This window comes from Euprymna scolopes, chromosome 17 (genome assembly GCF_053919585.1).
Source record: "Euprymna scolopes isolate OS-2025 chromosome 17, ASM5391958v1, whole genome shotgun sequence".
Classification (NCBI taxonomy): Eukaryota; Metazoa; Mollusca; class Cephalopoda; order Sepiida; family Sepiolidae; genus Euprymna; species Euprymna scolopes.
Genome location: NC_136498.1, coordinates 21,496,208 through 21,524,201, shown reverse-complemented (window position 1 = coordinate 21,524,201; position 27,994 = coordinate 21,496,208). Strand labels below are relative to the sequence as shown.

Genomic DNA, 27,994 nt, shown 5'->3' with positions numbered 1-27,994 from the left:
AAACATCCTAACTGTGGAGTCGTACAGCAAGAAGTTTAGTTACATTTAAATGTCAGCATGTTAATAGAGTCAGACAGGCAGGAAGCAGGGCTGGAATTCTAAAGGCAAGGCGTGTAAAGAAATAATTTATTAAGAGTAGAAAGAATTTCGACATCCACGGCGAAGAAGTGAGATTCTGCTTTAAGTCGGTTTGATCGGGAGTATTTACATTGAGAAAAAGTACACAAGAAGTGAGTTCGTCGAAGTACATTTTGTGAAGTACTTATGAGATAATTATATGGATTCAACACTGTGACGATGAGACAGCGGCTGTTTCGAACATACCCTTTTCCAAATGAACATGGTTCTTACCTTATGTTTTAAACGGCAATGAATTAATATATTATTGTGATCAATAAACCAGTTTCAAATAGAATAAGAATTTCTTCGTGGCAACAAGCTGTACAAACGTGAAGTTACCCGGGGATGTTTCTCCTTTTTAATATTACACCGTTTGTTTTTACCAAATTATTATTATGCCTAAAATAGCATTTTGAAATTTGTATTTAACAATAACGGCATGAGCCTTAACAGATACACAGTGAAACAGAAATCCCGGTGATAGATCAGAAAGAGAAAGTATCTACTTTTTCGTGAGTGAAAGTTATGGCCACTTCTCTAAGTATGATTAATTTGTGAGAGTCAAATGTTCGGAACTAATGTAAGAATAATAACAGATTAATTTCTGGAAACGTGCGTTAGTTATTGGCAGGAATCGTGATCATTTTAGAATTATAAGTTTTTTATAATCTTATGTTGTCCTAATTAAGATGTGAAAATCGATTTTATTTTATTACCTGTATAGATTACAACAATATTGTTTTTCCGTTGAATTATTAAATGAAAAAAAAATGCTTTAAAATTATAAAATTTCATTAAATTTATGTTGCTTTAATCATTGAGTGTAACTAGGTTCCAAAAATATGCACTACGGTATAAAATAACCTGCAGTTTGTATCACATTGGCCGCACAACATCTGCAATAGTGTAACAGGCCATTTCATTAAACGTGTCTGGCCGTTGAAGAACTACAAAAACAGAAGTGACACCATTAAAACAAGCGACCTTTTTGTCTACATAAATTATTTTTCTCTATAGTCACCATATTCTCAATGGAGTTCTTGCCAGCGATGAGGTGACGGCTGTGCATGAGCGTTCGGAGCATGCTTTGTAACTCATATCTCTGTCGCCAGTCTACAATCAACGAACATACTTCCTAACTCTGCTGATACCAAGCTCAGAAATTTTCCACAGGCGCCGGTGTATGTTGATCGGTTCAACTTTTCTTCATAGAGAGATACAATGACGCATCTCTGCTACTGGCGCACGTCCATGACAGGGGTTACTTTTTAATAGTCCCACAACGTCATTCTTTGCAACAGAAATACCACTTTCAGTTCACATATGCATAAGTTCAGTCATAATAAAAAAATGTAATTTGCAACCCCCTCTAATCTATTTAGGTGGAATAAATATAAGAGGAATTACTTTTGGAACGTCCCTCGTACACATTTATAAGTGGTGTGCCGTTTCTATTTTCTGGTCCTACAAAATATGTACAAGTTTGTAAGAGGTTTGTCGTTGCGATTTTCTTGATTTATAATATCTGTGCAAGGGTTTAAGCAGCATGACGTTCTATGCTCTGTTTGTATAAAATATGTACACCGGCGTGAGGAGCTTACAGATTAGACGTTCTGTTTCTACAAAATATGTGCAAGGATGTAAGCGGCTTGCCTTTTCTACGTTCTGGGTCTACAAAATATACGCAGGGATGTAAGGGGCTTGCCTTTTCTACGTTATAGTTCTACAAAAAGTGCGCAAGGATGTAAGGGGCTTGCCTTTTCTACGTTATGGTTCCACAAATTATACTCTAGGATGTAAGAGGTTTGATTTTTCTTGGTTCAACTTCGACCGAATATACCCAAGGGTGTAAGCGGGTTGCCTTTTCTACATTCTACTTCCACAAAATATACGCAAAGTGTATAAAAGGATGGATATTTTTTACATTCTGGCTTTACAAAATATATTACTACAAACGCAATGGTGTTATGGGCCTTTTCTACGTTCTGGTTAAACAAAATATACGCAGGGGTGTACGGAATTTGTATATTCTATATTCTACAAAATATACGTAAGGCGCTTAGATTTTCTACATTCTAGTTCTACAAAATATACACAAGGGTGTAAGGAGCTTAGCTTTTGTTACGTTCTGATTCTATAAAACACACGCAAGGGTGTAAGCGACTTGCTATTTCTTATTTCTAGTTCTGAAAAATATACGCAAGGGTGTAAGCGACTTTACTTTTCTACGTTCTGATTCTACAAATTACAGGCAAAGGTGCAATGGACAGGTCTTTTTTACGTTAATGTTCTACAAATACGGAAGGGTGTAAGGGGCTTTCCTTTTTTACATTCTGGTTCAAGAAAATATATACAAGTATGTAAATAATCTTTCGTTGCTACTTTCTGGATCTATAATAAATGTAAGTGGCCTGACTTTCTACGTTCTATTTTATGAAGTCAAAATGTAGAAACGGAAGCCATATAACATCTTTATATATATATATATATATATATATATTATTTTTACGGAAAGTAGTATAGTAGACTTCATATATCCTTGTACATATGTTATGCTTTCAGAATGTAGAAATAGTAGACTTCTTACATGCCCGCGAATCAGAATCCAGAAAGTAAAAATAGTAGGTCGCTTACATCTAACTTTCCTTTCCCAATTCACCTTAAATAGAGTATTGATACCACATCTTGGGAGGAGCCGGTCGGATTACTTATTTTTGCTTTGACATGGTTCAAAACCGGCTTCTGAACCAAGAAGGTAACGCCCTTTTCTCCTCCCTGTAACTTCTTTTTCACCGAAGAGGCGATGCGAGGCTATCCCTGCTCTAGTGTAATTTTCATAGCAAATGCTCGACTGAGCTATGATCCTTTCCCGCAAAACATTCACAACAAACACTACAACTATTGTCAACAATTTTCTCCAATCTGTGTCTGTACCTTAATCTCAACGCAAATTTCATAAACAAAGCTTCGTTTCTAGAACAGCCCGCCCGTGGAACTCAGTACGGAGGGGTTGCTTTCCTGCTGACTACAAGATACTTGTTTTTAAATTCAATATAAACAAGCTCTTGCTGAGCCGTCTCTTTAAATAATTGAATTCTACTCAAGTTCAACATCTCCCGATCACTACGCTGTTGTCCCACTGGTCACTGTACAATCATTAATCTCTATCCTCGAGTGGGATTCAGGTTTTGGTAACTGATAACTCTGTTGTTAAAAGAACTTACTGTCTCTAAAAGCATACCGGGTAAACGTAAATGGCTACCAGAGCGAGTTACCAGTTTATTCGGCAGGATATGTTGTTTTCTCCATAATATATAGAAAGCTCGCTTTCCAGTATCTTCTACAACTTCTGATGTCCCGCCCTCTGCCCCGCTCTCTTTCCTCTCTGATTCATATTTTTTAACGTCAAAAAGATTTAATTCTGTGTTCTCACGTCAGCGAACTCATATAGCTAATTTGCTTAATCCCTCGCCACCGAACCCACTGATAAACAATCGCCGGGGGTATGGAAAGAGAAACTGATATTCTGATATAGAGCAAAATGATGAATTAAATTATTTTTTTCTCAATCGTCTATAGCTTGAGGGGGTCCCAGAAGTCATTGCTTTAGAGGTAGAATTTGATGGTTTCGAATCCAGTCACCTTTGACATCAAATTATCTGCCCTTGCTTGATAGATGTCAGTTATTTTTCAGCCATGATAGATTTAATCCTTTTTCGTCAGAGCCAATTTGAAGTTCCCGGGACTGACAACTTTCGCATGGACCTTCTGAGTAGCACGGAAATCTGTAGGGAACATATCTGTCGCTTTTCATATTTCGATACGTGCAGCCATTTTTGTTTAAGCAAAAAAGTGTTTATTTTCATTAAGAACAGAAAGTATTGTTTACGCGAATAAAAGTACAAGAATTAAATAAAAAGGGATAAGCCGTAACTCATTGATTTCGAAATCAACGGTGATTAAGTGCGTATCTTTTTTGTTTAGAAAAAATGTCAAAATAAATGAGAGCATGATGATGTTCATGGGTTGGGAAATTCAGAAATGTATAATGAACAATAACGAATTATCGTAAAACTAGTTGGTTGGTTGGTTGTTTCTGTTTTACGGCATATCAACCCTTTTCTGGTTATTTAATGCCGAATCCAAAGATTTTGAAGAAAACATTTTTTTAATAGAATATATTTGTTGTTTTCACGTCAGTTTCTATTCAACCCATAGTTGGGACCCTAACAGGTACTATCACTCCGGGTCAGAGTGGACCTGGGAGCAATGGTAATTAAAGGGTGGCTCCACACTCCCCAAAGCCCACAAGCTAGGGCCTCACCATTGGATATAGTTTAAGGTCATATCCAGGACCCCCATTGAGGGACTTTTACCTTCTGCAGGGGGGGGGACAGTCGGCGTATTCTAGTGCCCCACCGACAGGGCCCGTAAAACTAGATTATATTAATTCTTGTGTGAGGTTGGTACAGTACATTGTTATGTCAATATCTGTCTATACCAAGGTTCTATCGTTTTATTCAAGGTGAAATGATAAAAGTGTCGCCGTATAGAAAACAACGATTTATTTAGCTTATTTTTTAAATTTTTATTGAGAAACTCAATTCAGGTAACTCGATTACGCAGTAGAGCTGACATCCATTTAATGTAGCCGCCTTCAGCCCAGTCACCGCCTCAATAGGGGTCCGGAACTAGGAGCATGCCTTTTCCACACGCGCATCGCGACCTTGCCGAATATTCGGCAGATGGCAGCGATCAGGTTTGCTTTAGTGTTGTGGGAGGTAATTTTAGTGATGTTCTCGACGCATGACCAAATATTGTAGTCCACCGGGTTTAGGTCAGAGGAGGAGGGGGCCAGTGAGAGAAGAGTACAAAGTCGTAGCACTCTTTCTGAAGCCAAACCTGGCTCTTTTTGGACTTGTGGGCAAGAGTCGAGTCCTGCTAGCACACAAAGGGTCTGCCAGCAGTCACCTGATTATGCCAGGTGATCACCACACTCTTCAGCACATTCAGGTGCTGACTATTAAGCCGAGAATATCTCCAAATAAAGGAAGATGTCGATAATAAGAATCTAGGACACGTTGTAGCTTACCAATGGGGAGACATCCGGAATAAAGTTACTGTATATACCACCAATACCTCGGGTTGTACACATTTTTATTTACTGTTTTTCCGAGGACCCGTCAAATCAAGATCAACCCAAATGGATAAGGTGACCGATGTAAACCCCATGAGACTGTAATTTGTCGCTTAATGATATAATTATTATATGTCCTGTTTAGACAATCACTAGACGATCATATATTTTGACACGTAAATATATATATATATATATATATATATATATATATATATATATATATATATAACGTCGCTGTTATACAGACTCCCACTATACGACACTACGAATTACTTCGAACCTATTCTATCATGGCTGAGAGAAAAGGGGCAAACTACCCCCATAGATTAAAATAAAGAATTCCGTTGGAAATTCCTTACAAATTCTCGATTTCGACAGAAATATTCCCTAGTTCGGCAGGATGCCCTTGAGAAAGATCGCAGGTTACATCGATCGAGACGTGAGGACATTTGTCTGAAACATTTAAATAATACGGATGATAGGTCTGTTAAACGAATTTGAAATAGTTTTTTTCGGTTTGTCATATTAAAGTTATGGGTATTATTTCAGTCGCAAAACATACGGGCGCATTGAATGGATGCGATTTATTAATATGGAGATTTTTTATTCTTTTTTTTATTTTAACAATTATTATCTTTTTTCTAGAGAAAACCTCTAAAAAGGAAGAAAACAAAACAAGTTGAAATTCTAATGAATAATATTTTAAATAATGATTGTCCGTAATTTGCTTCGTCAAAAATGAAAGATTTCCCGTGTGATACGAGAGTTCATCTGGATCAACTTATAAGATGTTTCCAAGCCACGCCCCTCCCCCTCCATGAACGACGCCATTTTCGAAGTATTTGAAACTCCTTTTTATTTTTATTTTTAAGTTTTCGAGCGCTTGACAGAAATATAATTAAAATCACAGTAGAAACAAATTAAAGAAATAAAATTAATTACTCTATTTAGATAGTTTTATTCATTTAAGTAAAAAAAAAAATACACACATTTCAGAATTATTAATTTAAAAAAATGAAACGAATATCATATTAAAGGAAATATTTTTTCTATTAGTTTAACAAATATTCATTTATTTTCTGAGTTACATTAATATAATATATCATTAGATTAAATTATGTATGCGTACATCTCCATCTATATGACGTTATGTATATATGTATGTATATACACATGTATATATACTAGTGATTGGATGATTCCAACATTTTTGCCGATTCCGATCACATTACCGATTCTGTTCCAAATTTTCGATTCCGATCCGATTCCCGATTCTGATTCCGATTCTTTTAATGTTTATGAATATTTAATTGGAGATTTGTTTTTTTTTTGTTTGTTTGTTTTTGTAAATTTTCAAATTATTACATAGACCCCGGGTAATTTTCGGGTATATTTTTTTCTCAAACGTTTTCCTTGTAATGTATTTCAAATTAAAAGACAACAGACGATTTATTTCGATTTTAAACAAAGCCAAATTGTATCAGTTCGTCGTTAGTGTACGATATGCTACTTAAAGGTTTTCATAAACAGTTCAAAATAGTCGACGATTGGTAGGTAAAATGAGAAAACGATGTAAGGACAAAATATTAACAACTTCCCCCTCCCATTGTTACGAACGAATTTCTAAATAATAATGTTACTATTTAGAAAACCATTTTAACATGGGAAGGGCGTTGGGCTTCGTTAACTATTATGTGCCTTCCTTCTATGAATGTTTAAATTTAATTTTAATTATATAAATTTGGTGGGTTATTAAATTGATTTACTTTGCTGTAAAAAAAAAAAAAATTAAAAACAAAAACGCGATGCAAATAATAATAATAACAACTAGCGGGACCTGTGGAAATTCCACATTTTTATTACCTCCGAATATGGTTCATTTCTTTTCGACATTTTAAAATTTTGCAATTCTAATAAAGATATATATATATATATATATATATATATATATATATATATATATATATATATATATATATATATATATATATATATAACTACTTCATTTACTCACATAAAATTAATATACGAAAGTATAGATTAATGCGTAAACTTTAAGTATTCACTTCAAAAGTGCTCAATATGTAGGTAGAGCTAGTTAGTAATTTATAAAATATATATGGCGATTAAGCTACACTGAATATTCGGCGTTTCAAACCTCAATATATATAAAAACGAAAAACAACCACAGAATTCGCGCATAAGCCTGACGAATCCTATAGTGGATGAAACGCCGAATATTCAGTGTAGCTTAATCGCCATATATATTTTATAAATTACTATATATATATATATATATATATATATATATATATATATATAACTAGCAGACTGCACAGCGTTTTTTTTTTACCCCATAAAAACGTCATGCATGGCGTGATAAATTGCGTCATCTACTATGACATCATGTATGACATCTTCTATGACATTTATGTCATCATCTGCTATGACATCATGCATAACGTCATAGCATGTCATTCAAACACTATTCTGTTTGCATGTATGGTTAAGTGTTAGTTTTACTAATTTAAAACTGCTTTAAAACTTCACCGCTCACTCATTTTCGACCAAATTTAAAATAATCTTTACAGTTCATAGGTCACCTTTTCAGCTATAGTTTGAAAAAAAAATGTCAATTTCGTTCATGAAAACAAAAGTAATAATTATATTACTAGTGTTTAAAACTCCTCAAAATTAGTGCGGAGCGTGAGAGACGGTTTCTTCTGATTGGCTGTTGGTTACCATAGCAACTTTTTCGACGTCGACACCTTCATAAATCATAGCTGGAATGTCGCTCGCATGCAAACTTCATTTGAATTATATAGAGGGAGTTTAGAAAAGTGATGCTTTTTGCCGTGTTAGGGCTGATAATATTTCACTTACGACGTCACCCGTTAATTCTGTTTCTCTCTTTGTTTGGTCCCATTTTTCTGTTTATTTATTTTATTACATCTTTTATTTTATTTTTTTTCTCAAAACAAAAAAAGAATACGGATTTATTATTATACATTTTTTCATTTTCTTTCTTTGAAGATTGTAATGCTGGGTATGGGGCAGCCAAACCAGCTGCCAACATTGACCTGTTTTTATTAAAACCAACAGAGAGCTCTTTTTAGTATCTTCGATGTTCCCTTAAGTTAAATTGTCTGGATCTCTTTTGCACTTGGTTCACCAGGAATACTAGTTAAGTAGGACTTTAGGTTCTTCTTCATAAACCCTGTGGCACATATAATAACTGGTATGGTTCATATCTCTCTAAGATTCCAGTTTCTTTTCATATCATAAATGAGACATTGAGACTTGGTATGTGTGTGTGCATTGACAAACAATATTAGTTATGTATGTTGGTCACTAAACCATGTAGTACGTATGTATGTATATTTTTATTCTATATCGACCTATTGTATTTCTGATCTCAATTACAAGGTAAGCTTTAAATTTCCTGATGCCTTCTTGTTTTCGTTTTTATTTCAAAGTAAATTGATGACAAGTCCTTTTAAACTGTCAACTTTACGTTGCCAGTAAAAGTTGTTCGTCTTTAATGACATTTTGTACATAAGAAATTCATAAAAAAATATTCGTGGAAAAATCAAAAGCAAAACAAATAAATAAATAACATAAATCCGTCAAACTTTAATGACAAAAATATTTAATGTCAGAAACGAATAGACATTTTTGATTTTGCTTCCAGTTTAATGACTTCTTCATGGTTTTCGGAAATTTTGGACAGAAACCATTATTGATAAGAAGAGAATGGAACACACCGAATATATATATATATATATATATATATATATATATACATATATATATATACACATATATATACATGCATATATATATACATATATATACATACATATATATACATATATATACATATACATACATATACATATATATATATATACATATACATATATATACATATGCATACATACATATACATATATATACATATACATATATATACATATGCATACATACATATACATATATATACATATACATACATATACATATATATACATATACATATATATATACATATACATACATATACATATATATGCATATACATACATACATATACATATATATACATATACATATATATATACATATACATACATATATATATATATATATATATACATAAAATTAAACCTTATACCTCACCAACATCCGATAAAAACGTGCCAATCATTACCACCGGCTATAGTACGTATAAAAATTGAGGATATGGATCAAAATATCGAATCGAATTTTAATAAATAAATATGTTTATTTATTTAAAGACATTCTGCACTTGCTTGGTCTTTGAGCCGTTAAAATTTTGAATTTTGCATTCCATATCGAGAGTGCTTACCATAGACAGTAGACTTTCCATAGCCAGGCTCCACGTTGCTTACCTTCAGTGATCTGACAAAAACCGGTGTGTCAACGTTATTATGCCGTATATATATACAATACAATTGAAAAAAAGATAGTTCAATAATATGGTGGGTTCTGTAGTTGCAATGTTGCACGTGGACATGTGTAGTTGGTACTGTTACATATGGACATATGTAGTTGGTAGTGAATTAAAAAAAAATTTTTTTATTTTAATTCAGTGTTGAACGGTATGGCCATGTACAGGGAATGGTAGTATTTATTTGCTTCCCCACTGAGCAAATTAGGCACAAGGCCGTTTTTTAATGTGGAGAGAGAGGGAGGGGGAGGGAAAAGGGGACCAGCTCCCGAGAGGTGGGAAATTGGAGCTGGATAGTAACTGTTGATCTGTAGGGTGATCCCTACATTGACCAAGGTCTGATATGTGGGGTTACCCCCACATATGGTCTTTGCTTGCAGTATCTGTCGGAAAAGATACTACACTTTGATCTTGTCGCCCGAGGCACCAGAGGGCCAGGGGGGCAGTGCATGTACAGGGAGTGGTAGTAGCAGGAAGTCTATAGCCAATCAGATGAATACATGTGACTATATGTGCGTATCGCAGCACTTACACACTTAAAAGAGTTAGTAACTTCGGAACCATTACACACACACACACACACACACACACACACACACACACACACACACACACACACACACACACACACACATATATATATATAAATATAATTCAAACACGGTTGTGTTTAAATATACGGTTAAGAGGAAGCTTTAGTCATTTAGAACTGCTTTAAAACTTCACCGCTTACTCATTTTTCGACCAAATTTCAAATAATTATTATAGTTTATAGATCACGTTTCAGCTATATTGTTAAAAATATTTTCAATTTTCCTTCAGTAAAGCAAAAGTTATGATGAATTTTCTGGTGTTCACAATCGTAAAAATATGTAAAGCCGTGAGTGACGCTTTTTATGACTGGTTTCCATAGCAACATCATCGCTTCAGTGACTACTGTCGCGAAAAAAGTTACTTGTGAAACAGACAGAATGAAACCATGAAAGTGAGATAAATGGGATTATTTTATTGAAAGCAGACGAGTGTCGTACATTGTTATTACATATGTTTTTTATTGGGGCAAAAAAAAAGACTGAAATCAAGCAAAGAACAAGTGAATTTATTGGAAACCTGGAAAAATCATGGATTATAGAAGAATGCGAGCATGAAAATTAATATGGTTAAGCTTAAACATGGAAAAGTAAAGGTTTAGTTGTTAAAACTGGAAAATAAAAAGGACGATATTCTAGTAAAAATATAATAAATTTATCACTAAAAATATGCAGCATTAAGATTTTTTTATAAATTCAATTTAATTCTTAATGCTGCAATATTTTAAGTTATAAATTTATTATATTTTTTACGAGAATAGCTTTTCCTTTTATTTTCCAGTTTTAACAACTAATCCTTTACTTTTCCATGTTTAAGCTTAACCACTTTACTTTTCATGCTCACATTTTTCTATAATATATATATATATATATAGTAATGTGATTGATAATTTAAAATTCAAATTAGAATTAAAAATTAAAAATCTGTTTCATAAGAAGGACAACAACAAAGACAATACTTTTTACATATAGTATTTTTTAAACAAAGTCTCCTCATCAGCAAAAGTATTGGGTGGGGGTTTTATATGTAAAAGATACCATAAATAAACCTAGCAATTATTAAGTAAGGCAGATGTATCTGGAAAAAAGTTAAAATAAAAAGGGAAAATATTTACTTGATAAATAAAGCAATATGGGTTGAGAATAAAAAATAGAGTAAAATTATAAATCTGAATTTGGTTTAAATACAAGTTTATAATAATATGCTTTTAATAAAAATTAAGAATTATATATATATATACACATGTATATATATACACACATACACCCATATATATATATGCATATATAAATACATACATACATATATATATATATATATATATATAGGCGCACAATTAAAAGGTATATATATATATATATATATATATATATATATACCTTTTAATTGTTCGCCTTTTGAAAACCGTAATTATCGTCAAAGCATTCATTTGGATGTTGATTGTAGCTTATAAATGTATGAAATGTTGAATTTTCACAAAGAACGCCAATAGAACATTTTTTAGCGGTTAGAATATGTTAGCAAACGCCTAATTTAAAAAAGCAAAGAGGGAGATAATCTTATTTTTCTAATTAAATAATGAAAAGGAGATACTTAGTGTTTATTCTACTTAGATTATAATATATTATATTTGTAACTTATTGAATTTAGTATTTTTAATACTTTATTTATTTATTTATTGAAATTAATAAATATAGTATAGGTTAAGCTTAAATATATATTTAAATAATATACAATAATGGTAAATGTGTCAGATAAACTAATATAAATAGTAATATTGATGATCAAAATTTTATTAATAAGCGTATCAAGTTAAACTTAAATTTCAAGATTGAATATTAATAAGTAACATTTTTAATGACTTATGGTAGTTTATATTTGTTAAATTTAAACCAACGTTTATGACTGCATGAGAAAATAAGTTCCTCTCTTGAATTTGGGAGGGTGGTTCTATTTTTGACATCGTCATATTTTAAAATCTTTAGGGTCTTCTGTGTACAAAGTGCACAGAATCTATCTCCTGGTTTATATTCTTTATATGATCCTATCATTTGCCATTTCAGATTGACGGAAATATTCTTATCTTTGAGTCGCAAAATATGTTTGGATAGAGTGGTTTGGTTCAACAGGGAGTAGTTTTTAAAGGAATACTAATGGGTTGAAATCCTATGCTTAATAAGTCCAGATGTGGAACCAAAGTAGGTTGCGTCTTGTTTAATGTATTTATTTTCAGATGGATTAGGGGTGGCATTGGTATGTGATGGGTTGGTTTGTATTTGATTGATAGATTGGTTAAAGTTGGTGTAGTTATTTAATCGGGTGGTCGAGTTATGGTCGCTGTTAACCTCATTTAAATTTGGGGTTTGTGATACTGTACAGCTATAAACTGCATTCTTTATTTTGCATGAACCTTGTAGAGGGCATCTGTGTTTTCTTCTACAGTTACAGCCTGCTATATAATCTTCATAAAAATAATTAGTTCTAACAATAAAAAAAATTAATAATATACAAAATACAAATACAGAAAAAAAATATTTTCATCATATTCCTTTTCTTATCAAGTAAATATTTTCCCTTTTTATTTTATTTTTTTCCAGATAAATCTGCCTTACTTAATAATTGCTAGGTTTATTTATGGTGTCTTTTACATATAAAACAACCCACGCAATACTTTTGCTGATCAAGAGACTTTGTTAAAAAAAACTATACGTCAAAATTATTGTTCGTAACTTAATGTCTATCACAATTAAAACATCGTTTCCGAAACGATCGTACAAATTATTGACTTTGTTGTTGTTCCTTCTTATGAAACAGATTTTTAATTTTTAATTCTAGTTTGAATTTTAAATTACCAATCACATTGCTAAATATTTAAGTAGCTTTAAGATATTCGCCTTTTTGTAAACAAATAAACAACGAGCTCCGCATTTTTCAGCCAATTAAGTAACGGGTGAGATTCTTTACGACAGTGCTCTACCCAAAGAGGGGGTGGGCTTAATATATATATATATATATATATATATATATATATATATATATATATATATAGAGAGAGAGAGAGAGAGAGAGAGAGAGAGAAACAGAGAGACAGAGAGTGAGAAAGACGGACAGACAGACAGACAGACAGAGTGATGTAGAGATAGAGATATTAAGATAGACAGAAAAAAGCGAGAAAGATACTAAGATGGAGAGAAGGAAAGAGAGAGAAACGAGAAAGGCAGACACGCATACAGACAAAAAGGAGACGGATTCAAAAATATGCAAAATCAACTGCTCTGACCAGAACAAAAATGGTTCTGTAGTTCAAGGGATCATAAATGTTGAAAGTTTTTAAACAAAACTGGATTGGAGATAGATAACACTGCCTGTCGGAAATATTTGCTCTGTGTCCATGTTATTTGAGATTATGTACAAACTATGGTTACCCACTGTAAGGGTGCCTGCGCGTAAAATCTTAGTGGCAAGACTTGCACAATTACCAACCACACTTCTTCTGAGTCGACGTTGTTAAATACCAGTGGCAAGTGAATGTTCAACACACACACACACACACACACACACATGTATATATAATTAAATGATAATGATTCATTTTTACTAATAATCACTAGTGTTTAATGTTTACGCAATCATCAGTATAGATAACAATTTCTGCCGGTTATGAGATTCGAACCCAGTCACAAAGCGACCATTTTGCTCCATTAGCCGAGCCTTTTCCTCAGAGCCATGGGAATTAAGGAAATTTAAAACTATTAAGCGCCGAATTCGGGATATTATATTCGGTAATCTACAGTTTTGCACTAGCGGAAGTCGTGAACATTGCATAGACGCTATTAGTTGCCTTAGTTACGTGACAAAAATAACCACCTCATTATGTATCTCCCTCTTTTCACTTTTTATGTTAACAAATTCATTGGTAAAAAGCCGCTTATGTCTGTGTGAATTATTGAAACTACAATGACTACGTGGAGGTGTATATGAGATTATACACATTTTAGTATCTGAAATTGAGGAACGACATATCGTCTCCGAGCCAAAACGTCTTATGAAAATGTAACACCACACTTTAATTAAAGCGGTGATCAATAAAAAATTAAAACATAAAAGTTTCTGTACTTCAAAAATGTTTGGCTTGTCATCTTTGGCATCAAACGAAATGGTTCTGATGACAATTTGCATCAATTTGCAACAATTTGCAAAGAAAAAAATGTCTGCGTACAAAAACATCAATAAATTAATTTGGTGCTTTCCAAAATTTCTTGTAGACATGTCAGGCAATTATTGTACGTCAGATTTATTTCCGTGTCAGCGGCAATATTCTTGCTCCAGTTGGCAGAGATCAAATCGACGCGGCAGAGAGCGAGGGCATCTTTGACCAGCGAAGAAAATTCCCACTATTGTGAAATAAATATCAAAGCAGGATAACCAAGTGCTGCCTGGACAACATCCAGCTAAAATCACTTACCTATATAAGTCTAGTCTGTGATCACGAATTCAGAATGCACTTAACCATCTTCTGCTAGTGACTATTGAACTTGTACACGTGTGAGGCGAATCGGACTCCAGAGAAATATCTGGTTTCGATCGGAAAGCAATACTTCCACGTTTTCTATATCCCCCCATCTCTCTTTTATAGATATCCATTACATCCCTTGGTTTTGCCTGATAAACAGCTGCTGATCGCTTCAATAATATTAAGACTAATGTAGTGATTTTAAGAGATTAATTGATGTATAAAGAAGGACATTTTCCAACTTGGAATTAAAGTGGTACTTTCATATAGTTTTATAGGTTTAAAATCATAAATATCATCGCTCTCTCTCTCATACATATATCTATCTATCTATCTATATATATATATATATATATATATATATATATATATATATATATATATATATATATATAATGGCTTCCTTCAATCTTGACAGACTATGGATACCCACTGTAATGGTGTCTGCGGGTGAAAATTGTGGCAAGAGTTGCGCAATCTCCAACCACATATGAGTCGACATTGTTGTATACCAATAGCAAGTGAAGGTTCAGGAAGACTGGAAACAATGCCGAGATAAGCGGAAAGCACATACAGCGCCTAGAATTCCCAAATGGTCACCTATCTCGTACTAGCCAGGCTCAACATTGCTTAACATCGGTGATCTGACGAGAACCGGTGTGTCAACGTGGTTTGCCGTATATATATATATATATATATATATATATATATATATATATATATATATATATACATATATATATATATATGTATATATATATGTGTGTGTTTGTGTGTGTGTGTGTGGTGAAATATGTTTTTTCAATTATATTTCACAAAGTGTGTGTATGTATATATATATACATATATATGTATATATATATGCATATATATACACAAATACACACACACATATATATATATATATATATATATATATATATATATATATTAGTCAGATTGTACGTGTGTGTAAGGACGATTCTCAACCTATATACTCAACGACAGTTAGCCCATCCTGATGACAGCTTTAACCTCTAAACACGTGTCCATGGATAAAATGTTATGCACATAAAATTATTTAAATATTTAATAAATAAAAATACGTCCCATAAAATAAAAAGGGGCCGATGAAAAAACGAAAATAAAAGAGAGGTTACTTCTCTCTTCACTGCTTTAAAAGCGAAAATTAAAAAAAAATAATCAAAGGTTAAAAAAGTACTGCGTATATATCGGTAAAAAGTAACAAGTATTTAAACCGATAAAAATCAACGGGCATCTTAACTGATGACATGAAAAATTGTGATGATTTATTTAATTAGCAAATGTTCGAAGAGAGTAAACAATAAAAGTCAATGGGTTTTGAAAATTTTTACTTTATCTCATCAGAGTAAATAATTGTGATGGGACCATTCCAATATTATTTTAAATACCATTACCAATTACGATTTCAATTCTTTATAAATCGCTAAATATTTAACTATAAAATCGAAACTTTTTGCCGATTATCGTAAAAACACATTATAAATGTGCAGATAATTGCTCAAATGTAAAAAGATATTATCAGGGATGATCTATAAATTTTAGTTTTATTTGTAACTTAAAATAGAAGAAGATTTCTTATTTTATCATTACTACCAATAGTTTTCAATCAAATAAAATAGAAAGGAATCGGTTTTGGCATCGGAAAATTGGCCGAAAAATTTTCGATTCCGATATCGATTCTGATACCGATTCCGATACCCACAACAGTTCACATTTTTCCGATTTTTCTGATATCCGATTCCCGATTCCGTTTCCGACAAATCATCCTAACATTAGTAAATAAGTAATTCATTAGTATATAAGTAATTCAGTTGTATAAAAGCAACATTTCTAGAAAATTGAAAACTTGGAATTTTCAGTTGTAGAAACTGATTGTGGGAATGGAAAAGGAGGTAGAATCGATAATGGACAAATACAATCCAACGGAATATGATTGACTACAGTCTGCAATTTTGTGAACAAAATATAATTTAGAACATAAAATCTGCAATGGTGGATAAGAAAAACAAGAGAATGATGAACACACATGATCAAAACGTAAATTTGGAACATTTTGTTGAAATATATTAATAAATAGTCAAAATATTGTTTGTGTTTCCTATAAAAAACAAGGTTAGAAAATTTACATAAAAACTGATACTTATTCTATATAGAATTGTATAGAGAAGACAATGGAAGTTACTCCGAATTTCTAAGTACACTCGAAAGGGTTATGAGAACAGAACTTTCACTTCGAATATATCATATTAGCGGGGGTTGGCAGCCGGTTTTACCTTGGTATAAAATACGCCTACATATGATATTTTGATTTGCCCAGATTTCGTATATTATTATAGAATCGTGATTTTAAAAGTAAAAAAAAATAAATATTTAGGTGCCATCAGCTAGAATCGAAACCGAAACTGTAGCATTCAAAGCTGATGATGTAACCACTGTACCAACCTGACACGCATATAAACCGATTAAAAAAAACAAAAAAACTAAGATGAATTTACAAAATGTTTAACGATTTTTTCAATTTTTATCCATTTTTAACCTTTTAAAAACAATTTTAATCGGCTAAAGACCCATAAAATAACGGTCTGTAAAAATCCAATAATTTGATGCTCCTAGCACCGCACTGCGACTTTTAATTTCGGAAGAAAGTGAGTTTGAAAATATGGAGACAGAAAAACCGACAGACAAACCAACAGACAGACATATAGCCGTTTATATATTAGATTTTTATGAAATTTAAATCATACGTAAAACGTACACATAAAGAGTAACATACAAATACGTGACAGACGTAAAAAGACGCATACGACTTATCAGTCAGGTGAAATCGTCACGAATTTCTATGTTATTCTTTATTACCTGAGCTATGGGAGAAAGAAATCCTTTAAAACTTCCAATGAGTATATCTGGTTTTAATCAAATGTAAACAACTTCTATCAGAGAGTTTTGCCACCTTTTCACCCTCGTCACCATATTATTAGGCAATAAATGAATGAAGCATTAAAAAAGACAAAAAGTAATATAATAAAAATGACATTTTGTTCATCATTCAATCTCGGTCAACGTCGAGTATTCCTGCTAGTTTATATATCCAAACGAAGAGATAGAAAGCATATTTTGGTTTCACGTTTCACTAATTTTAATAATAAAGTTTCCCCCTATTTTGTACGTAAATTATAATCTTTGGTTATTTTCATTTCAAACTGAATAAAAAACAAAACTGAATAAAAAACAAAACTGAATAAAAAACAAAAATGAATAAAAAATAAACCTGAATAAAAAACAAATAAAAAGCAAAGCATGAAAACAAAGCAATAAAAAACAAAACTCTAGATAAAAATTTACGCAAATGAATTAATGCATATCTGATGAGAGCGCATCTTAATCCTGCATATTTAAAATATTTCAAAGGAACGCTTTCTCATTCTTCACTTCTGATATTACCATCAAAACGGATCCGTGTTATTTAAATCCCTGGCGCAACATATGATTTTGCATATTAAGTACAAGGCATAGATTAAAAGAGAGGTTTTTGGATGCCTAATGTGCATGACTATATTTAGACAGTGCATAATAAATTTATGTTCGCTGTTATTTCCTTATTATTTTATCGTTCTATTTTTGCAGGCATATGCAATAGTTTCGTCAAACATAATTAAAGTCAGTTTATAAAAAAACAAAGATATATCAACTCTTTTTCGTAAACTATTCAAAAACGATATACGAAGGAGAAGTAAAAGTTTTGAAAGGATAACGCGTATCTGACCTCTCTTTTTCTATATCTTATTCCTTTCTCCCGTTGGAGACGCCATGTTGAGAAAGGGAAATGTCAAGTAACTGATCTCTCTTCGATAGCAATTTTAAAAACCTTGAAGACGCATATACACGCATGCGCACGAACGGGCCATTGCTAAGGTGAACATATTTTGTCAATTTGTTCATTTCTTCTGACAGTAATGCCTTTTTCTTTTCCATGCAACATTTTTCATACAGAAAGACGTTGCAAGCCTTTTTTGTCTATCGTCATTTTCATGCCAAGTGCTTATGTGAGCTCTAATCTATGGTTTCCCTTTGCTAATCATTCACATAAAAACACTCGACTACTACAACCATTATCAACAATTTCCCCAAGTATCTAGCTGTGCCAAATTTTAAACGCAGATTCAATGAACAAAGCTTCTTTACTAGAAGTGCCCACCTGAGGAACACTGTTCCACTGGCCTGCTTGCCGAACTCTGAATTCCAATGTAAACAAGTTTTTGATGAGCGTCTTCTTAAATAATCCCAATTCTATCCAATATATACCATTACCACATATTACATTACAACCTTACATGGATTAACTCTTATTTTAAAGTGCCTTCAGGCCTTGATAAGTGGTGGCTCCCGCATACAAAGATGTTTATATTTATTTATATGAATAAATGCGAAGCATTTTGTTTTGTGTTTACTAAAACTTTGGAACGAAATGTTTATTAACATTTTGGTTTTAAATATAGAAAATAGAAAATTTTGCTAAACGATGCCAATATATATATATATATATATATATATATATATATATATATATATATATATATATATATATATATATAACTGCTTACTATCAACGCGATAAATCTAGGTTCAATCCTCGGCTTGTGAGTGGTGCTAGTCTAGCGGCACTGATGAGTTGTGAGATGACGAAACAAGACTGTATGTCGATGACCACACACACACACACACACACACACACACACACACACACACACACATATATATATATATATATATATATATGAATGACTACTTCATTTAATCACATAAATTTTAGCTTGACTAATTCTCACGAGAATTTAATCACATAAATTTAAGCCTGAGGAATTCTTAGGAAAATGAAACGCGGAATATTGTGTGTAGCTTAATTGCCATATATAGTTTTATAGCTTACTATATATATATAATATATATATAATATATATATATATATATATATATATATATATATGAAAAGATAAGAAGATAAAGATTAAATTTACATAAGAACTTTATTACATTAAGGTAAAAAAACGGTTTAGGTAAGGAGAAAGGGAAATCAGAGAAAAAACCTATTTAGGCCATGGCATTTCAAAGCTAAATGATTCTCGTCAGAAAAGGGGGAAATCAGCGCGTTATACAGAAATATAAGTAAAATAGACAACATCGATTGAAAATACATTTTAGATTAGAAATAGAAAAGTTAGGGGTGGAAAATAATATGAAAATGGAATGGAGATAAGATCCTGAGAAAATACTTCAAAGGCAGAAGAAAAAGGATATTGAGTAGGAGGGGATTTGTGTAATAAAAAGGTTTTTAAAATGTAGAGAAAAGCAAAAAATAAAACATACGAATAAATATATGAATGTTTGATTAAACAGCGATAACATCTCCTGTTTGATTCCTTTTCTGATTCATCCTTTGGAGTTGGCGAACCAATGTTCTAATGCTCTCTTATTGTGTTGATGTTAGTAAAAAAAAAATGAGGACAGGTGACGTGCGAAATACTAGTTCTACTCAATATATATGCTGTTTGCGGAGACAATTAGGCATACGAAGACATATACGGCATTACTATATTAGTATATTTTAGTATCTGGCGTCAGTTTATTAAACAAACCAGCTTCACTTTAAGTATAATCATTGGTGGTCTTCGCCGTTCCAGTGGCCGAATTTTCTTTTATTATTAGGATTAGTAAGTTAGTCGTTTTTGAATATTTTGTAATAAATGATAAGTCGTAGTTCAGACTTTTTGTTTCTTTGGGAGAAATGTGTTTATTATATGCACAATGTTTTTATACTTATATTTTTCTTCAACTTTACACACACTCACACACACACACATACACACACACACATATATATTATATATTGAGAAAAACGATTACTAATTTTGAATTAAAATAAGTTCCAAAAAGAAAATCTAAATCCTTGTCTAATTCCCTCATACACACACACACACACACACACACACACACACACACACACACACACACACACACACACACACACACACACATATATATATAACTTTGTTTTTTTTCTGAAGAAAATATTAACTGTCTCTGAGAAGTTGTGTGTTCGTACGCCATTTTTGGATTTGGAATATAAACTGATATATATATATATATATATATATATATATATAATTTTTATTTTCTTTAAATAATATTATTGGAATTCTTTCCCGTTTTCAGTGTACCTATTCGTGAATTATTCCACGGATTTCGGCCTTTTGGATTATTTTGGACCATCTTCCAATTACACGATTCCCTTGGATTTTATTTGCACGAATGAAAAATTAACTAACTTTCTAGGATTTGCATTTTTGGATTTTACTGTGATTGGATACCTTACCTTTCACTAGACTATCCATTCACGTGAAATCACCCTTTTCTTCACCATATTCCCTCTGATTCACTTTTTGTTATCAAGTAAGATCTTCGACTTACTTGTAGTTTCATCAAATACTTTTGCAAGCATTATGCTAAATCCTACTCTCTGATGAGAAGGAAAGTATTTCTTCGAAACTCCGCAGATTAAGGACTATCCACTTATTTAATGTTTCCTTTTCAAATTAAATATGTTTTTAACTATTTTTCAAAGTGTTTTAACATGTTTTATTAACTATTTGCTCTTATATATATATATATATATATATATATATATATATATACATACATACATGTGTGTGTACATGTTTTATGCGTGAGTGTATTGTTTGCAATCAATGTAAATATAATTATAAAGTGTCACTACTAATTAATGTTTATTGAATGCCGGCCATTTTGTTGAACCTAATTTTCAAATTTTAACAAAATTATCTGTTGAGCAGCGGCCGTTTTTTTCTTCTCAAAGAATTCGATGATTACAATAAAATTTAAACACCCAAACGTCTCTGATGAGTTATGTCGGACGGTGAAAATCATGTCCTTAAACTACCTCAGTTTTTGTCTTTTTTCATGCGTTTGTCTTTTGTTTGCTTCCTAATCAATTACAATCACATTCGATTTACATGGATTCCGACCTGTTTCCGGTGACGTGTCTCTTACTGAGTGACATGTTACCCCACTAAAAGTAAAAAGAAAATTCCAAACTTAGATCAAATACAAAATAAGTGAGGGAGAGAGAGAGAGAGAGAGAGAGAGAGAGAGAGAGAGAGAGAGAGAGAGAGAGAGAGAAGTAGTTAAGCGCATAATCACTGTTCAGTCTTAAATTACAATGGAGAACCACTGTAAGGATACCTGCACGTGTAATTGTGAAGCAAAGGTTACGCAATCAAGAACGGCATCTCTGAGTCAGCACTGCTTGATTCTAGTGGCAAGTAAAACTTCAGAAATACTGGGAATTGTGCGTGGAGAGCACGTAGAACACCTGCTATTGCTAAATGGTTATCCATTATAGTATTGGCCAGGCTCAACGTCGGTCAACTTCGATGGGATTATAATCTACAAAATGTCATGTTCTAAAATAAGTTTTTAGGGGTTTTATATTAGCCTTCCTTTTCTGACCATCATTATTAAAGATATATTAGGCATTTTCATTCTTTGGATGAATGGAATGAAGGCTGTAAAAAGGAATTTCTTTTCATTGGAATTAATGATAAAATTGTTTTTTATCTATTCATTAGTATTGCGACAATTTATCAATAGTGTTATTTTTTCCCGATTACGGTAAAAAAAAACACACACACACACAGGGAATAAGCTACCGGAGTACTATGTAGGGAGTTGGGTAGTAAGATGTCAGTTCACCTTACACTTGAACTTCTGCATGTCAGTACAGTTGGGGAAGCAGGGAGCCGGAATGGAATTCCAAAGTCTAGCGGTTCTGTGAAAGAAACTACTGGAGTAGAAAGCTCTCTTACATTTAGGGATCTCCACTGTGTAGGGGGGAGGGCTTTAGCTGCATGTCGGGTTTGTCGAGGGTATTTACGTCGTGGGGGCACAAGTGCTTGCAGTTCGTCAGGGCAATCACCATTAAAATACTTGTAGAACAGGCAGAAGGACGCAATATTTCGTCGGTGGGACAGAGGCTTAAGTTTAGATGACAGTTCAGGACCTATCAGACTCTCTTTTGGACCTTGTTTAGGAGCGAGAGACTAGTAGCAGATGAACCAGCCCAAATATGACAACAATACTCCATACATGGGTGCATGATGGCCCTATAAAGGTACACCATACTTTCGGGCGTTAGTATCTTTCTAGCACGGTAGAGAGATCCCACCTTCTTCGCAGCGGTCCTGGCAATGCTCTCAATGTAATTTTTCCAACTCATGTTTCCTGTGAACGTTAGGCTGAGGAGTTTAAAAGAAGTACTTTCAGATAATGAATCTTTAGCCATTGCTATTGGTAGTAGAGAAGGTTTCTTGTAGTTATTGAAGGAAACAAGTTTAGTCTTGGCAGCATTGAATTTGACTATCCATTTTTGTCGCCATTCCACTACAGATTGGAGGTCATCGTCCAGTGTTTCTGCCATTTCTTTAGATATGTGTTCACTCGTTTGCCTATCGTGCCTGTTATAGAGCATGGTATCATCAGCATATATACCAATATCAGAGACAATTTTGTCGGGGAGGTCATTAATGAATATTAGGAATAAGAAATGGCCCAGGGATAGACCCCTGAGGCACCCCCGCAGTTATATCATATTGTTTAGATGTACGACCGTCGCGGACAACCTGGATTTTTCTCTTATCTAAGAAGGATTTAATTATGTAAAGTATACGTCCAGTCATACCGTATGATCTGATTTTCCTGAGAAGACATCCATGCTATACCCTGTCATGCTCTACTCTCCCCTGCTTTGTCCAGTGAATGGTATATACGTTTAGAGATTATAGTTAGGATGTCTGCTGTGGACCGGGCTTTAGCATTTGTAAGATGATGGACTAAAGCTTGGTTAATTATGGACTCGAATATTTGGGTGAAAAGTGGGAGGGGCTAATGGGGCGATAATTTAATGGGTCAGTTCTTTCGCCAAAATTCTTGAATACTGGTACCACAGAAGCAGTTTTCTAACAGCCCAGAAAGCAAGATTCATTAAGGCATTTGTTTTAAAGTTTGGAGAGAACTGGAGCTACTTCGGCGGAGCATTTTTCTAATAGCATAGCCAGGATGAGATCAGGTCCACATGCTTTTAAAGTGTCAAGATTTTTGGGTGGTTAGCAGGGTCCAATGTGGAGTTGGAGGCAAACCGACTGGCAAACATATGAGCCTTATCAGTTGCTGAGCGAACAAACTCATGTTAGTTGGATAGTGGGGGAATTGTTGATTGCCCATTATTTACTACACTGTTGTAGATTCTATATATATATATATATTTAAAAAAATATATATATATTTCAAACACAAATTTGATTCTATTTAGATTAAAATCTACTGCTGTTAGTAATAATAAAATAATAAATATTTATTGATTAAGAGGGGATTCACGGACTGAAGAAAATCAGTTGAAAGTACTTACAAAAAACAGATGGATGAAAACAACTATGAAACTACCCTCCACAAATTCGATCGAGGCATAAAGTCCAGTTGAAAAATGGAAAAGTTACAAAAATAATCATTAAGCAAAAACACTCCGTGCTATTTAATATCTGTCTGATTATATATATATATATATATATATATATATATATATATATATATATATATATATATTAGACAATTATAAATAAAAATATTTCATATCAGACCTTATTTATATTAAAGTATGATTGTTATGATAGGTAGCGCATTCGTATCAAATAAAATGATAAAAAATAAAAATATAAATTATTTTCTCATCAAATATAAATAATTGAAAAAATATAACAAAACATTTTTATCATTCTTCGATTGAGTTTAGAAAATTGGAGTGTTTTGTTGAACGTATTAAATTGCTTGTCTGCTTCAAATAGAAAACCTCAAATCTTGCTATGTCCAAAACTGTAAACATAGCAGAAAAAAATTTGAAAATAAGCCTATAAATCCCACTTGTTTCAAAAAGTAAATTCTGATAAATAAATTGGTGGATGTTGCCTAGGATTGAAAGAGCAGGCACGAACGTTCAAGATATACCAATACTTTTAAAAGTCATCTAAATAACTGAAATGAACTTTTCTTTTAAAACGAATCGATTGATTGCTTGCTGTAGTCAAGGGTCCACGACAATGCACCGGGAGGATGTTCACATTACTTATTGCATTTTTGTCTTACATTGCACTGTTGTAAACCTATTATCGATTTTAGATAATTATATTCATATGCAAAAGTTAAGAATCATGGTGCAATTGTGTTCTAAATAGAAACATTTATTTCAAAGACCCTACAGTTGATTTTATACGCCGGATCATTCTGCTGAAAATAGGTCTATAAATCGCACTTGTTTCAAAAGGCAACAACTGATAAATTAATTAATTTATATATATATATATATATATATATATATATATATAAATATATATATATATATATATATATATATAATAATGTATATGTAATATACATTATCTCCTTTTCTTCTTATTGGTCTTAGGATATAATAACCTTTTATGTAAGCTTTATTATTTATATTTTATTCGCCTGCGTGCCCGTGAGCAAAAAAAAAGTAGTACATGCATACATACATGATGATTTCAACGTCTTGTCAGAGGAGTGCCACTCCCTCAGACACTTAAAGTCCATGAGCCCAAAAATGACTTCCATCGCCACAGGACCATTTTAGTAGACAAATGCCTGAGGGAGTATCTATACACAGATGATGTTACAGAGCCTTAGCTTTGTACGACAGCTAAGTCTCTCTCTCGGTTGAAAATGTTGAGATCCAGCAACAAGCAAGAGCAAAATAGCCAGAAACAAGTTAAACTGCAGACTAGCTTAAGGCGGATACTGGTCTTCCGCTTTATGGTTTTTTAAATCAGAGATTTACTTCTAGAAGGTTGCCTTCACCACGGCTTATAGGAGCCCTCTCCACCCCAACACATACATACATACATACATACATACATATATACATACATACATACATACATACATACATACATACATACATGCATACACAAACGGTGCTAGTTGGCCGTTGATCCTGAAAAGGGTTCATTCGCCCTTTGGAAGGTCTTGTTTTTAATCCTTCAGGGAGATTAGCAACCCTCCTCACCAAACAACCAGGTGAGATTTATATTATAGATTTCATATTTTTTATTGCTCCCCTTAACCGTGAAGTGTTTTACTATTTTGAAAAGTTTACTTCGTTAAAGATATATTCTATATTAGTTTCATTATATATATATATACATACATACATACATACATACAAATATATATATATATATATATATATAAAATGGGTCAAGAAATTCCAACGAAAGAAAGATGTATATTAAAATAAAGGGGTAGTCACCAACAGTGTGTATTTTTTAACATTATTTTATTATTCCATGATTTAAAAACATTATTACAATGATCTAAATATAATTCTAAATGAAAAACCAAGACACAGAATAATAAAATAATGTTAAGAAATACACATTGTTGGTGACTACCCCTTATTTAAATATATATATATATATATATATATATATATATATATGTATACACACATATATATATACGTGGGTGTATATGTATGTGTACATATATGTATGTGTACACGCACACACACACACACACACACACACATATATATATACTTCAGAATAATATTATCTAACAATCAACTGGTATGGAAACCTGTGATTATAACTCTTACAAAATATTATTAGCAGTAATATTCTATAAGTACTTTCCCATCTAAATAAAAATTGCTCGATATACAAGATAGAGCAAATAAATAAAATTTTAGTCATTCAATACATTTAAAAAAATTATGACGTGAAATGTTTTAATTTAAAATCAAAAGATTTTTATTTTTCTATGTAAGACAAAGAATAGATTTTAAATTATTTTATTGTCTTACATAAAATAATAAGAATCGCTTGATTTGAAATTTAACCATTTCACGTCATAATTTTTTAAATTATTGAATGACTAAAATTATATATATATATATATATATATATATATATATATAAAATAGCGGAATGTGTGTCTTTGTATGGAAAGCCAATAATGAAACATTGTTAAACCCAATTTTGTGTTATTATCGCATTATTAATTATATATTTAAATATGGCATAAGACATGTCATATCACCTCGACTATGATTACAAAGTCAAATCAAATTCTAACACGGCGAACTATTTTGATATTAGGTCTGAATAAGTTCGATTATAAGTTTTGCAGCGTTTTATTTACTAGAATTTTTTTCATCGAACAGACATCCTTTAAGAGTGCATTCGTCTTTTCTGTTTAGAGAGAGAGAGAGAGAGAGAGAGAGAGAGAGAGAGAGAGAGAGAGAGAAAATGGCCGCCAATATAAAGGAGATTATAATTTAATTAGGTAATGTACATTTATTTATAATTCTCTTCGTTTGTTAAGCAAGTGTCGTTTGAAAAGAGTGACCTTTCTGATACAAAGAATATTTGCTATGTTAAATTATTTGAAAAAAAAAATGAAATTAATTTTGCTCTACAATATGATAAAATGCAAGTGCTAAGCACGTAACTGCGAAAGATGGAGGAATGTTTTTTAAGTTTTTTTTTTAAAGCATTTTTTTTTTTAATTTTTAAAGTCTTTTTTTTTAATGCTTCTTTCATATTTAGATTAATTGCCGTCTTTGGAATTTTACATTCTTTTACGAAAACTTGTTTTTCTTTTTTTTTCTTTCATATACATTTTAAAACTATTTTTTATTAAAAATATTTTTTTAGTAATTACATTCATCCTTTCTCTTTTAATTTCCTCAATTTTATCACGGTTTTTTCTTTCCTTCTTCCTCTTCAAAAGATTTTATGATAAATTTTCTCTTCTTCCTTCCGTCTCTGTGTCTATTTTTTATTTATATTTTCCTCCTCCGCTTTATATATTGAGTGATTCTTAAAAATTATACTTTTTTCATTGTTTGCGTTATTGATCAGAATGGAAATTATTTCTGCAGGCTTTCCGGTCCGAAAATCGTAGCAGCCTATAAGAAGAGATGGCTGCCGGCTCACTTTGTAGACATGTCTGTGGAGAGAGGATGGGCATTTTGCTTCAAGCATTGCTG

At 32.3% G+C, this 27,994-nt stretch overlaps 1 protein-coding gene across 1 annotated transcript in view; it reads right to left on the bottom strand.

Annotated features, from left to right (window-relative positions):
* The window catches only part of LOC145296709 (muscle, skeletal receptor tyrosine protein kinase-like), a 669,635-nt gene that overhangs the window by 435,926 nt on the left and 205,715 nt on the right, over positions 1–27,994 (bottom strand). The window lies entirely within an intron of this gene.